We start from the raw sequence: 15,173 nt of genomic DNA, 5'->3' as shown, positions 1-15,173 counted from the left end.
GGTCACAATTATGTAGTATTGAATCAGTAGTGGTTCAGTTTCATTTCAAATTTTAGATCACTATTCTAGTTTGAATCTGGATCAAAATAGAACGAACTCGCTGGTTTCCCCAAAACATGTTTTTAAAATTTTCTATTAAATGAAATCATTATGTTGCTGCCAAGAAAGGCGCCCTAATTGCAAAGTGGATTTATCCGTAGATAAATGGCAGTTTTAACTTTTTGACAGTTGACTGGTATAAAAAATGAATCTAGAACAGCTGCTGGGCAAATAAATGTTTCAGATTCATATTCAAAATGAGGATTGCTGATTTTGCTCTTAGTCCGTTGCATTTGATAAAAGTTATGTCCTACTGATGCCGGAAAGGTCAAGGGGGAGGGCGTTATAAACGATAACTATTTAAATGAAAAAAAATAAATAAGGAACCTCCTCAGTTTTGCTAAAGAATGTTTTGAAAATTCTTATAATTTTCTAATTTTTTTCTGTTGTCGCAAAATTATTTCCTCCACGGATTTTTTGACGTAAACTACGTCTAAGGGGAAGACTCGGATACAGGGTGGCAAATGAAAATTTCCAAATTCGAGACCGTCACGAAATCATGTAAGATTTCAAACGTTAATAGCTCCGTTATCTTTCAATGGATTTTCGAGATTTTATTATCAATCGAATCGGAAACTCTCCAGCAATTTTTAAGTCCATTGGAACTATTGATAATCAACTTAAAAACAATAAAAATTCCAATTCTTTACCAACTCAGTAAGATTTCAGATTTTCGTTACGACCGCCGCACAGTGTTTTCTAACCCAGGAATTCGTGATCGAAAATGTTTTGGCCATGAAAAGTTGATTTTAGAGTCTCAGTGACTTCGGAGAAAAGTTTCAGTATGTTAAGCTCCATATTCTAGAAAAAAAATTTGTTTGACTAATCCCCCTAAAAGTGAGATGGAAATTCTCTTTCCTCCAATTATGAAGATACATCATTGGTGTCTTAGAGAAAGTTGTGGAAAAAGTTTCTAGGAAAAATTTTGCTATATAAATTTTATTTTTATCTGCTATAGAAGTCGAGATATGGGTCGTTATTTATGAACGACCACCAAAAAACAGGTTTTTCACGGTACTTTCGTCAATATATTTTTTAGATTTTTCAAATGTTCTACAAAGATGTCCGTCGCGATAAAAAACATGAACCTTTCGAAGACAGTTTCTTCTTATTTTCAATATTGACGAAGTTATTGACGATTTTCGGTTCAAAAATGAGCATTTTGACATTAACTGCATACATGTAGGGGCAAAATGGGGCAGAATTTTATTTAGGTAATTGAAAGTATAACTTATGCTCTAATGGTTGCATGCCAACATATATGTGATATAGCTTGATATAAGTGCCTTATGAACATCTTTTTCTTCTTCTTCTTGTTATATATAAAAAAGAAATTGGTCTATATTGTGCATAACTAAGAAACGGCTGGATAGATTTTCTTCATTTCTTCAGCAAATTTGTATATCAACATGTACGATGGATTTACAGAATATTTTCTCATGTAAGAATCTCGACCAAAATTGGAAAAAATATGAAAAATTGAAAATAAAATTTGTATGGAAATTTTAAAAAATACCCGAAAAAAATATCCCGATATATTGGTATTTCTCTGTAAAATATTCGTCGATTCGATAATCATTTTCAAAATTTGGACATTAAAACAAGACATAGGTCTGGCGTAAGTGTTATTATCACGAACTAGATGACCCGGCAGACGTTGTCTTGCACAGTAGGTGAGAATGCGTGTTGTGATATGCCTATACAAAATACCCATACAAATTCTAATTTGAATTTTTCTTATTTTTTCAGTTTAAGTCGTGACTTTTACATAAGAAAATATTATGTAAGCCCATCGGAAATTGTGATGGAGAAATTTGAACCTAGCCGTTTCTTAGTTATGCGGAATACAGACCAATTCATTTTTTATATATAACAAGAAGAAGAAGAAAACATATCCATACGGTACTTACGGAAAGCTAAGTCACATATACGTTGCAATACAACCATTAGAGCATAAGTTATACTTTCAATTACCTAAACAAAATTCTGCCCCATTTTGCCCCTACATGTATGCAGTTAATGTCAAAATGCTTATTTTTGAACCGAAAATCGTCAATAACTTCGTCAATATTGAAAATAAGAAGAAACTGTCTTCGAAAGGTTCATGTTTTTTATCGCGACGGACATCTTTGTAGAACATTTGAAAAATCTAAAAAATATATTGACGAAAGTACCGTGAAAAACCTGTTTTTTGGTGGTCGTTCATAAATAACGACCCATATCTCGACTTCTATAGCAGATAAAAATAAAATTTATATAGCAAAATTTTTCCTAGAAACTTTTTCCACAACTTTCTCTAAGACACCAATGATGTATCTTCATAATTGGAGGAAAGAGAATTTCCATCTCACTTTTAGGGGGATTAGTCAAACAAAATTTTTTTTCAGAATATGGAGCTTAACATACTGAAACTTTTCTCCGAAGTCACTGAGACTCTAAAATCAACTTTTCATGGCCAAAACATTTTCGATCACGAATTCCTGGGTTAGAAAACACTGTGCGCCGTATGGTGCCGTTGGTTCTTGCGCTCTACCTTTGTGCGGTGATTCGCACAAAAAGTATAACAATAGAATCAGAGCAATGACCGCGGTCGGAGCAAAAAAGTAGTGTTTATGAAAAAGTGCTACAGATGCTGGACATGTTGATGTAAGCAAGAGGTGATCATTAAAATTGATTATTAGGCAGCACCCCTTTAAAATAACACGGCAAAAGTGACACAACAGACGGAAAAAGGAAAGGCATCATCACCACTGCGGAATAATAAATTTGGGTTTTTTTTTAAAACATTGTTATATCCAACCATTTTCATATATTGAGCCTAATTTTGTTCGAAACACAAATGAATTGGTGTGCGATCAAACATGATTTGCGGAAAAACTACAAATTTCACGCGGCAAAACGTTTACCAAAACGACCCGCGCTGTCTCCTGACCCCATATATCCAACATCCCCAACGGCCGGCGCTGGTATTACTTAAATTTGGGTTACCCGTTTGTACACATTGAAGGTAATATTATTCTTAAATATCATCTGTTGGTTCTCTTTGTAATTACATCTGGCCTGGCAGAAACAGAGTAGGGGAGATGCGGTCAATATGCGCCCCCTAAGCTAATCTGTTAATTTAATGGTGATTTCATTCGAAATAGTGTAATTGCGAAGTGTTCATCAATAATCTAGCTTATCAGTCATTATATGGTCCAACCATTTTCAAGAAAAAACAACAATATTACAAGAAAACGATTTTATTCCAAAATACTGCATTTTTATTTAAAATGGACGACGCTGGGCAATATGCGCCACCCAAAAATGGTAATCAAAATATTCCAATATTTTTCACTGAAATAGTCACACTATTTTGCAAAAGATAAGTGCCAGTCTTATACTTTAAGGTAGTCAATATTTTAGATTAATAAAAAAGAGAAGAAAATGTTTTTTGTATGTGAAGGGAAAGCATTGTTACGTAAACACCGAAATTGCATCGGAAAGAGCCAAAAAAACATTTTATTTTTAAAAATTTACACAGAGTTTTTGACAAAGTTTTTTTGAGTAACGGCTTACAAATGTTTTTTTGGCTTCAGCCGTTCACGATTTTGAGACAAAATTTGGGTTAATAACCAAGAAAACGTGGTGGCGCATTTTACCCAACCGGCGCATTTCATACGTATCTCCCCTAACAACCGTGGCGTCAATCATGCTCAGAGTGGTTCAATTTTTGACGTTTTCGCTCCCCTATCATGCTTAAACGGTGGTATCAGTTGTCTTTATAGAACTTCCTTTATTTTTAGCAGATTTGGATGTAATTTGACTTAGGACGCGCGATTTGAAGTTTTGCAATGTTGCTCATTAATATCTAAGAATATATGAGTACGTTGGCAACATAGGAAATTTAGCGAGTGAATAAATCGTTTTTGTTGCGAAACAATTTGCTGCTTACAAGATAAATTATTAAGGAAATATTAAATCGTGGGAAATTCAATTGAGCACGTAAAAAATAACATATCAATAATAAGTATTTTTCTTTTTAACTTTGCTTTCGAAAGTTCGATCGGTTCGCAACATCAACCGTCTTACAGAATAAGAGATATTCTTCGAAGTCTTCGGGTTGATTCTATTTAGGGGGAGATCCTTCAGTGCCGGACACAAAAGCCATTTGACAAAAAACTCTAACTATCCGGATTATGTTTCCTTTTATACCTTTTACATAAAATATGGCCATTGATGATTCATACAAGCTATATTTGATCATTTGAACACGTTTTACGACGATGAATTTTGGAGACAAATTTCACGGTTCAGAAAAATGTCTCCTAGTACCGGACACTATTGCATCAAATGTTCAAATATTGTTCAAATGTGACTAAGTTCCTGTTACATGAGTAAAGACATCATTCAGAATAATCATATTTTCCACGTGCTTCAAGCTGTAAATATTAAAAATTGTTAGTAGAGCTTATTTGACTCTTCAGTTAAATTGTTTACATCCTAATCCAAATTCTCACCTTTTTGAATGTCCTCTTTGTTTCTGCTAATTTCTGTGGCTTTCTCAGCAAGAAGAAACAATTGAATTGCAGTAAGTGTAACAAAACAGGTGTAAAAAATGGCTATGAAAAATCTCAATGTCCGAACACCACAATTACATGGCACATCAAGCAAATCATCATCATTATTTAAAATATGGCTAATATGGACCATCTTCACATAATCAGAATGCATTAGATTGATTTTAACATTATTGCACAGAAAGAAAAATCATTGATAGAATCAAAAAAACCATTGGTTAAAATAAAAAGTTGCGTTGGTTCTTTTTCGTAGAGAGTTGCGTATGATTAAAATAAAAGTACAACAACTTTTGCGTCAACGATGGTTCAAAAGTGACATGCCACTCTGAAATTAAAAGTTTCAACTTTTTAAACAAAACTGTAAAACTGTCAGATCCAAATGGTTACACTGTGAAAGAAAAAGTGTTTGTTTTAGATAAAACTGAAGGGTTAATCCAATCATGAACTTTTAAAAGACCGCAAGTCAAAAATGAATCAAGACATAAAATCATGTTCCTTTTGACTTATTTGCAACTTTTTAAATGAAAATTTTATTTATATTATTCAAAAAGATGGAGACATGCATTTTAGAATGAGAACTATTGACTTTTAAAACAAAAACTATTGCCGTTGTGAGCATCCAAACACCTGTTTGCCGTTTTCTCTGCGCTGAAGTCAGTACTGCGATTCTTCCTGATGCTGGAATGCGGATGCCTCTGAGCGAAAAACATGATATTTCAGCAACAGCCTGTAAGCGTAGAACTACTTTAGAATAACGTAATAAATGCACATTCATAAAATTTTCTCACCGATTTAATTCAAGGTGTGACCACAACATGGTGATGAAAGTGCGCCAGTGCTACCTTTTCACCAAACATTTTGCGGAAACGGTCATGGCGTGATTCTGAAACAAGCAAATCAATTATTGGTCTGCCGAAGGTAATTCGGTCGTGATTACAGAGTACTCACCTTTACCTCGAGGAGGCCAACAGAATGTTCACTCTTGCAGCTATCTGCTGCTGCTATCGCAACTCAAAATTTAAATTTTCTTAAATCGTGCGTGGAATCCGTGGAATCGAATGATCATAAAAACAAAACAATGACAAACTGCGATAACCTTGTTCGCTGTCATCGAGTCCATTCGACAGACTTGATATTGACAGTTCAATATTTTTTATGGTAAAAGGGGGAACTTTTAAATCTACACTCAAGAAAAACGAAAGGCACTTTTAAATTGAAGTTACCACAGTTAATGTAAACAATATTACTTTTATTTTAACAAAAAATATACGCTTTTCAAATGGAAAGTACGAAATATTTGGTTCCACAATATTTGTTTTTTCTGTGTGGTTCAAACCTTCTAAAATAACGCGAAACATCAAAATTTTAAACATTTTTATTCAATTTCATATTTTGTACAATGCTTATCTGAATGAAGATCTGATATCTCATGCCGTTAAAAGCCTTTTAAATAGCTTCCTTTTGTACTTAATAAGCTGAAGGAGGGAGCTCTGCAAGTATCGTTTTAGGAAGTGTCCGGTATTGAGAGGTGTCCTGCGCTGGGGGATATCCCCCTAAATAGTTAATGAGCCGCCTCACGAAACGATCTTTCACATACGGGGCGATTTCCATACAAACTTCAAACTGCTCGTACTCAGTTAAATTACAATTAATTCGGTTGAAAATTTAGGAGGTTCATCAAAACAGCAAATGTTATCGTCCAAGCATAGGGGAGCGAAAAAGTCAAAATTTCAATCACTCTAAGCTCTAAGCAAATTAATTATTATCTTATGATCTACTTTACGTAGTTTACGTCGGGCGGTCGTATCTTGTATATAACCCTTCTGATTTTTTTATTCCATTTTTGCATTAGGCCGTTACAAATATTTATTTAACTTTTTGTCCTACTGGTCTCCGAAAGGTGGGGGGGGGGGATAATAAAAAATAAATATTAAAATGAAAAAAATCAAAAAACTCCTCGGATTTCTTAAAGAATGTTTTGAAAATCCTCAAAGTTATCCCAATTTTATTTTGTTGCCTCCTCAAAATATAATTTTCAGGCAAAAAAAAAATCCGATATAAAATAGATATAAAATATTTGTATCGGCCTTATCTATATAACGCTAAAAAAAACTTTTAATAAAAATTCCGCGGAAAAAAATTAAATTTCGTTTCGTTTCGTAAAATTTCGAATCAAATGGACCCGGATTTCGTTTCGTTTCGAAGTTTCGGAAGAAAATTTGAATTTCGTTTCGTTTTGTTCCGATCCAACAGTAGCATTTCTAATTTCGTTTCGTTTCGTTTCGTCAGGAAAAATTGTGTTATCGCATACTTTTAATTAAAATAGATGTAGCAAAGTCTCCCAGCCATAGATATCACAACGCTGATATATGTAATTTGAAAAGATTGCCTAATTTGTAATAGTTTCATGTTCGTGAAAAATATTCTTGTTCAGACAAAAATAAAAATTTCTAATTGTTGATCACAATCTGGAGATCTATCACGATCTGTAAAAATTTACAACTAGACAGAAACAATATATTTTGTAACTAATTTTGTAACTAATTCTAAATTTCTAACAAAATATGTTAATTGTAAAAAAATTTGATAGTTTTTGTTTCCAGTAGTGTATATATGCATATAATTTTCATATGACCTTCTAGTCGGGGTTATATTGATAACAAAGAATAATAGGAACTTGTTCAAAATAAGAGTAACAAGAACTTATCAAAATCTTGAGCTATTAGTTTGCTCTTGTTAACAGCAAAACTTGATATTTTTATGATACAGATATGTTCCGTTTTTATCAACACGGTCCGTGAGTTTCAGTTGATAAAATCGGAACAGTGACAAAATTGGAATAATTTTCTTTGATGATTTTTTTAGTTAAATTTAAGGAAAAATTATATATTGCTGGGAAAATGTAATATTTTCATTTTTAAATGCTAACGGGCTGTCCATAAACCACGTGAACATGCTAGAGTTAGTGAAAAAAACATAGGATCAATGGTTACTGCAGTTGCAGTTACCATGGTTGAGGTTCCTGGCAAGTAAGGAGTGCATAAAGGGAACGTCCATAAATTATCACATGTTCTGAACTCCACGGCGTTTTGAAGACCTTGAAATAGTTTACATTTCTTCAAAACACGATCAATTTATATCTTATGATCACATGGGGTCTCCAGTAGCGAGCAAAAGCATAGGATTGCCGGAGATGGCGAGTTTCATTCTCGGTCCGGCCTAGAATGTGTTCGCGTTGGAAACATTCTCGATACTTTCGCACTAGAAGTCCACCATACAACATATTTTGAAATTCAGCTTCTTGAATGTGTTATTGACAAACTACTAAATGATCGAACGCAAATTACTGAATGATCGTTAACATCCTTGATCTCAACAGATACACACCAAGTCTCACAGGTGTATGAAAATACAGATTTGAAGTTATTATTGGGTATTCAAAATTCAGTGGGTAGACTGTGTCTCTCAATTGCGCTTCGTTTTACAGTAATTTACTATTTAACGTAATTTAAACAAATACTCACTGACTGATATTCGATCGGAAATTGACAGTGTTCTGCCGAATATGAATATGTTACGAAGTGAGGGTGACAAAGAAGGCCGATTAGCTTCATCAAAAACTTGGGATTATTTATTTGGAAAGTTCTGATGAATATTGGAGTAGGTTAGTAAATTATTTGGAGTAGGTAACCATAGTTGCTCATACTCGTTAAAAAGAACGGCGCCACAGAAGCATGATTAACGACATATGTCAAAAAGGGCAAACTGCAGCATGTTGATAATTTAATGTTAGTATAGAAGAAATATATGAACTGTGAAACCAAAACCCAGATTGGTCATGCGGAGAACAGTTTTTACATTCAATATTAAGCTTGATATTGTTCATCCATCGCCAAAACAAAGTATCGCTTTGATTTCAATTTCGAACATGACTCATATTCTGAAAAATCTCATTTAAAGGGTTCAACTTTATCAGCATGATTCTTGCCATTGCAGCTTGAATTGGTTTGCTATCTTGATCTTCACGAAAATCTGTTGGAAGATCCATTTTAAGGGCCAATTCCAAAATAATGCTGGTACTATTTTTGAGCAAGGATGCATATCCTCTTTTCGCAGGGAGGTCAAAAACTTGTCAAAATGACTCATTGTCGGCTCGAGTAAAATGCAGTTTATCGAAAAATTAAAAAAAAATAAACTAAGCTGAATCTCGCGTTTTTTGTGCCAGTTCCACAATATTTTTTTTTTCTATGATCAACGGTCATTTCATGCTTACTGAAATGTCCATGGTGTATGACATTTTCGTAGTTCGTTCCACAATTCTTGTGAATTAGACCATACATCCGAATTCAATTATATTTTAGATGAATACCATGAAGAAGAATAAGTACCACTTGCTGTAATTCACTATATCGTCTAATCATCATGACCATATACAAATAAACTAACACCCGCAATTCGCAATAATAAGCACTTTTATTATGGGCAACGCTCTCAACAGCTGCTCCATAAACCATATGTTCCTGCTCGCCTTTTGAACCTTTCGTAATTTGATGATGCAGCACCTCTGTACAATGATGGATGAAAAGGTTGCGATATGATTTCTCATTAAATAACTTTCGAATCTTAACGCTTCTTTCTCGTTTGAATTCACATGCGATCCAATAGGTACCACTTTTTTTTTGCTAATTTTAAAATAATGTTACACAAACACTGGCTGGCGCGAGGAAGCAGGCTGAGTGTATCAATACCACGCATTTCTGCAAGACTTTTCTCGCGATCCGCTCTTGGTAGATCAACATAAAACTGCACGACCTATTTCTGCACTAGTCACTACCGTTATCTTTTAGCATCACTTTTGATTTTTATCGCTTCAAATAACCCATTTTTCTCATCTCGCATGTATCACATCAACCAGAATGGGGGTTAACTATCAACCTTCAATATGTCTCCTAACATGACTGCAATAACCAGTTGTACAAAAAGGAAAAAAAAAACGTTTTCTATTTGTCCCACGATTCCAGCTTTAGGTGTGGGCAGATGGAAACGCAACTTCAACTTACTTGTCAAGGCAGATGCACAGAAAACCAACTGTATAAAAAGCGTAAAAATAGACCAATGCACAACCATCAGCTTGTAGAGCACCATTTTGCTTTATTACTTCCCCTAATCAATAATCTCTTGGATATTGAGTATTAACAGTACAGAAAACGGAAAACAGGCCGTAACTTCTTTCACTGCTGCCAATCACATTGCATGGATTGCTTTCCTCACTTTCAAAACACCATAAAATGTAATTTTCTTGTGTCGCCACCCGCACTAACGATCCTCAGCAATATTTTCGAATAAAAGTCCGCGACCGCGACTTGGGAGATTTCACTAACGACCACACGCCGGAGATAGATCCACTTTAAGACTGTACCCTCTTCCACCAGTGTGAGATGAAATCATGGACGGAGCAGAGACAGAAGTGATTCAACCATCCAGCGACGACAACCCAACAACAACACTCTCGCTCGATTACCAATCATAACACACTACGACGAACGATGATGGGACGAGAAACCAAACAACTACACATCGCGGGACAAACGCGTGGATAAAACTAACATCTGCTGGAGCGATCTGAACTATACGAACCGAATGGCATCGCATATCGAAGCGCAACTCGCACGTTTGGAAGAAAGTTCAGCGTCGAATGCGATCTAAAAGGGGGTGTGTATGGAACACACCAATACAGTATCGTGAGCATCGGAGCGGTGTGCTGAGTTGAAGTTTTCCTTAAGAGGGTGGAAATGCAACAAGCGCATTGTGAATTGGAAGTTCAGTTTTGTGCTCCTTACTAAATACTCTATTATAGTTTCGAAGGCTTCTTTTTTAAATTAATGTAATAATTGATTTTGACCTCATGATTTCTTAATTTTAACTAGTTTGGTCAACTTATGTGGTCAACCAGAAGAACAAACTGCGTTCTATCTGGAAGAGTCAGATAGTAACGATAGTAAAACAAAATACGTTGAATGAAGGAAGTGTCTGCCGTTTCAAATTTCAAGGTCAAATACAATTGCGCCTAATTAAAAAAAAATCTGAATATTTTAATTTACTTGCTACTAAATGAATAGTAGCGTAGAGGCTCAACCCAGCGGTAAAATACGCAACTACAAAACAAGACCATGCTAAGAGTGACTGGGTTCGATTTTCGGTCTGGTGTAGGAAATTTCCAGGTTTGAAATTGTCACGACTTTTCTTGTCATTAATGGAACCATCGTAATAGTCTTATGACATACGAAGGCATAAAAAATAAAAAAAGCTTAGCAGTTAATAGCAGTGCCCAGGGAAATCAAGAAAATATCTAACCTGATAATGTTTTAGACCGAACCCAGCCACCCTTGACATACACAGGTAACCATCGGGTCGTATATCGGTTCATAATGCTGATAAAAGGCTAATATAATGGCAATAAGACAATAAATAGCATAGCCTAGCATATCATGAACCCTTGCACAAATCGTAGATGGAGTTGGAGAGATAAACATATCCACGGTCATTATAGATTCTGCCACAATCTACAATTAGGCGTACACATTTGTAGAATATACAATAATGAAATTATAGTCGAATCTTCTTTGCCACAATTGTAGGGAACATTCATTCATTCGCCTCAAACAAAAAAAATGTTTGGGTTACTGAAACGGATTCTCGCTGTAAACTAGAAACATATTTTTTTATTTATCATTTGCTTTTTTCAATGTGAATTAGTAAAAAAACGTCTAATAGAAAGTCAACTGTACCCAAGGGCGTAGCCAGAGGGGGGCAGGGGGGCCATCGCCCTCCCCCCCCTAAATGGTGGAATGATTGGGCGGGTACTGAAATGAATTCGCTTAAACATGTGCACTTTACAATCCAATCATATTCAGAAATAGGTTTTTGAAATTCAAAAGATTCCCAAAAAACTTATAAGGGTATCCAGGATCCATACTATATAAAAAACAACTCGAAACATTTCGGGCTCAGAATTCTCCTAGAAATCCATCTAGAAGCTCCCCTGGGAACTTCTAAATTCCTCCGGAAAGTTATCCACAAATTCCTCTGAAATTCGTTTGAAAATCCTTCTCCTGTAATTATAATTTCTCCTTATCTATAAACCCCCAACTAATTTTTTTTTATGACATTCATGAGGAAGTTTCTTGAAGATTTCTTTTCTTCCCTTCAAGTTTTATTTCTAGACATTTCTTCGGCTATTCTTCCAGGAAAATCTCCGGCATTTCCTTCAGGAATGCATTCTAGAGTTCCTCCAAGAATACATACGGAAATTCCTCTCAAAATTCCACTAGAAGTTTCTTCAGTAATTTATTACGGAAATCATCCGATTTCGCTCCATAATTTCATCTGCTAATCTATAAAAAAAATCTTCGGAAATTCTTCTAGAAACTGCTTCGGACATTCCTCCAGGAACTCTTCCTTAAATGCCTCCGGGATAACTTCCAGAATTTTTTCCGGAAATACCTCTATAAATTCAATAGCGAAATCCTCTAGAATTACATTCTGGAATTCTTTCCGCAATTATTTTAGAATATCCTTCAAGAATTCCTCTAGAAATTTCTTTAGAATTTCTCCAGGAATTCGTCCAAGTATTTCCTCGGAAATTCTTCCCTTCCTTCAGGAATTTCTCCGGGATTGTTTCCGCGAAATTGTCCTAGAATTCTTTCCGGACTTCACTCGGAATTTACTCCAGAATTTCATTCGGAAATTAGTTTGGGAGTTCCTCCATGATATCTTCCAAGAATTCTTTCAGGAATTCCTTCAGAACAAACAAAGAACAGCAATTCACCTGGGAATACTTTCACGATTCCATCTGGGAATTTCTGCATTAATTCCTCCTGGTATTTTTTCGGGAATTCCTTCAGATATTTCTCCAGAAATTTCTTCATGAACTTCTCCAATAATTATTTCAGTACTACCTTGTGAGAATTCCTCTGGAAGTGCTTGTGGGAGTTCCTCCGGAAGCTCCCCCAGGAGTTTTTCCAAAAGTTCCTCTAGTAATCCGTCCAGGAACTTCACAGGAGATTCTTTGAAGATATTTGGCAGGAATTTCAAGGGAAATGGGATTTCGTAAGTTCCTCTAGAAATTCAACTCCGGGTATTCCATCGGCTGTTCCTCAAATTTCTCCGGGAGTTCCACTAGTAGTTCCTCCGGAAATTCATTCAGACTTTCGTTCAGGAATTCATTTAGGCTTTCTTTGGGAATTTATCTACAAATTCCTTCAGAAGTTCCCCAAAAAGTTCTCTGGGAGCTCCTCCGGGAGGTCATTTAAGAATTCTTCCAGGAGTTTCTCCTGGAATTCTTACGGAAGTTCATCCAGAAGTTCCTACGAGAGTTCCTCCAGGATTTCCTCCGGAAATTCTTCCTGTAGTTCTTCAATAAATTCACACCCGGAGGAACTGCAGGTGAAACTCCCAGAGAAATGCTCATACAAACTGCTGGTGGATCTCCCGGAGGAATTCACGTAGGAACTGCCGGAGGAGCTCCCGTAAGAAGTTCCGGAGGAATTTTAGAAGAAACTTCTAGAAAAATTCCTAGACGACCTCCCGGAGGAACTCCCAGAAAAACTATCGGAAGAACTTCGGGAGGAATTTCCAGCTAATTTTATGAAGAAAGCCTAAATGATTTCCTGAAAAAATCCTGGAAGAGTAACTGGTGGAACACCCGGAGGAATTTCTGAAGAAACTCCCGGGAGAATTTTTAAATGAACCCCGGAGGAACTGACAGTGAATCTACAAGAAGACTTCTCGGAAAAAAATCTTGATGAATTCATCTTATAGACAAATCTCGCCTGTGTAGGGGTATGTAGCAGGACCATCATCATCATCAGAGGACCTCCCGGAGAATTCCTTGAGGAGCTTTTGGAGGAATTTCTGTATAATTCCCGGAGGAAATTCTGGAGAAATTCCCGGCAGAATTTCAAAGAGCCCCCGTAGGAACTGCCGATAGAACTACCGGAATAATTCTCGAATGTAATCGTGGAGGAATTCTTGGGGGATCTGCCGGTTGAACTCCTGGAAGATTTCCCGGAGGAACTCCCAGAGGAATTTTCGAAGAAACTTCTGAAGGATGTCCAGTGGAAATCTTGAAGTTTCCACCGGAATTCTTTCAGGATTTCTTTAGGAATTAATCTAGCAATTCCTCCAAAAATTCCATTGTTGATTTTATTTTCGGTATAATTTCTGTATAAATTTTCGGTGGAATTCCTGGAGAAATTCTTTGAAATTTTCACAAGAAATTATTCGAAACTTTCACGGAAAAAATATGGAATTTACACAGAAAGTTCGAAGATTTTTCGCGAAATTCTCAGGAATGTTTATTGGCAATTCTGCGGAATTTCCACAGAATATTCTTAGGAATTCCAAGGTACAATTTTTTTGAGATTTTTTTTTATGAGAAACAGCACAAAAGAATTATCTAAAGGATTCCCTGCAGAACTTATAAAGGAATTCGTGGAGGATTTCTTGGAATAAATAATGGTGGAATTGTTGGTCGATTCCCGGCGAAATTGATGGTTGAATTCCTGAAGAATCCGGGCGTGAATGCGTCACGTTTATTGGCATTACGTTTTAGTACAAAACTCTGACGCGCAACGCGCTCTTGTGATTCAGCCTTTACAGTTGGTTGTGGATTTGGTTTCAAAGTTTATGGAGCTTAGAAGGAAATAGTACCAAGCACTAATATTCATGTGTTTTTATAAAACTACTATAAAACTACGATTCAGAAGACTTAAAAAATTTCTAGCATATCATATGAAAATCACAAAGAAGTAATTTTTTTTTCGTTCGATCGTGTTTTCTCCAAGGTTAAAAATAACTCTGCTCCCATGCATGGTTAAACAGTTCGATAGTTATTTTTTTTTAAATAACCGTCAATCTGTCAAAACTCAAATGAGTCGGCTCTGGAGAAGAATTTTAACTACGATGTCAAAAAAAACCATCGAACAGTCAAATTATAACAAGAAGTTAAACAAATCGGACATATCATATCATAAAGATAAATTTATATTTTGTAAAATGAACCGGTGCCAGCGAAAGTGGTACATAAACCATTTTTGTCAATTTTGAGTTTTTTACACGAACGGCTTCTATTTGCAAAGATCTAGTAAGGGAATAACGAAAAAGTGATTTTTGGCAACTAAATCTGGAGATATGCACATTTTATTTTCTGGTATATATCACAATGGCCATTTCGTTGCCAGAAAAAGTGGTACATGTACAGTTCCACCCACTAAAATCAGCTTATTTAAAAGAAAATTCGGCAACATGACTGTTTTCACAACAGATTTTAATCCTATTTTGAATTTCAAGATAGTTTTCTGCCGTTTAGAATGATTTTGAAAATGTACATGTACCACTTTTACTGTCAACGTTTTTCGGTTTCTGTTTCCTTTTGTTCCCATTAATAGTGGTACATGTGCAATTTGCTCCAATAAACTTGAAATTTGTCATAAACATCGCTTATTTTTCACAGCT

General features: G+C 35.6%; 1 long non-coding RNA gene and 1 pseudogene across 1 annotated transcript; both read right to left on the bottom strand.

The window, feature by feature from the left end:
- LOC134202945 (uncharacterized) overlaps nt 1-10,303 on the bottom strand; it is a 42,462-nt pseudogene extending 32,159 nt beyond the window's left edge.
- Nucleotides 5,161-5,821, bottom strand: LOC134202941 (uncharacterized). The gene is made up of 3 exons (XR_009977383.1): nt 5,607-5,821; nt 5,447-5,541; nt 5,161-5,385 (listed from the first exon to the last, which is right to left on the bottom strand). It is a non-coding gene; the product is annotated as an uncharacterized LOC134202941 (long non-coding RNA).
- Nucleotides 10,304-15,173: the final 4,870 nt, after the last annotated feature.

The sequence above is a fragment of the Armigeres subalbatus genome, unplaced genomic scaffold (genome assembly GCF_024139115.2).
Source record: "Armigeres subalbatus isolate Guangzhou_Male unplaced genomic scaffold, GZ_Asu_2 Contig1540, whole genome shotgun sequence".
Lineage (NCBI taxonomy): Eukaryota > Metazoa > Arthropoda > Insecta > Diptera > Culicidae > Armigeres > Armigeres subalbatus.
This window is presented reverse-complemented; position numbering and strand designations above follow the sequence as displayed.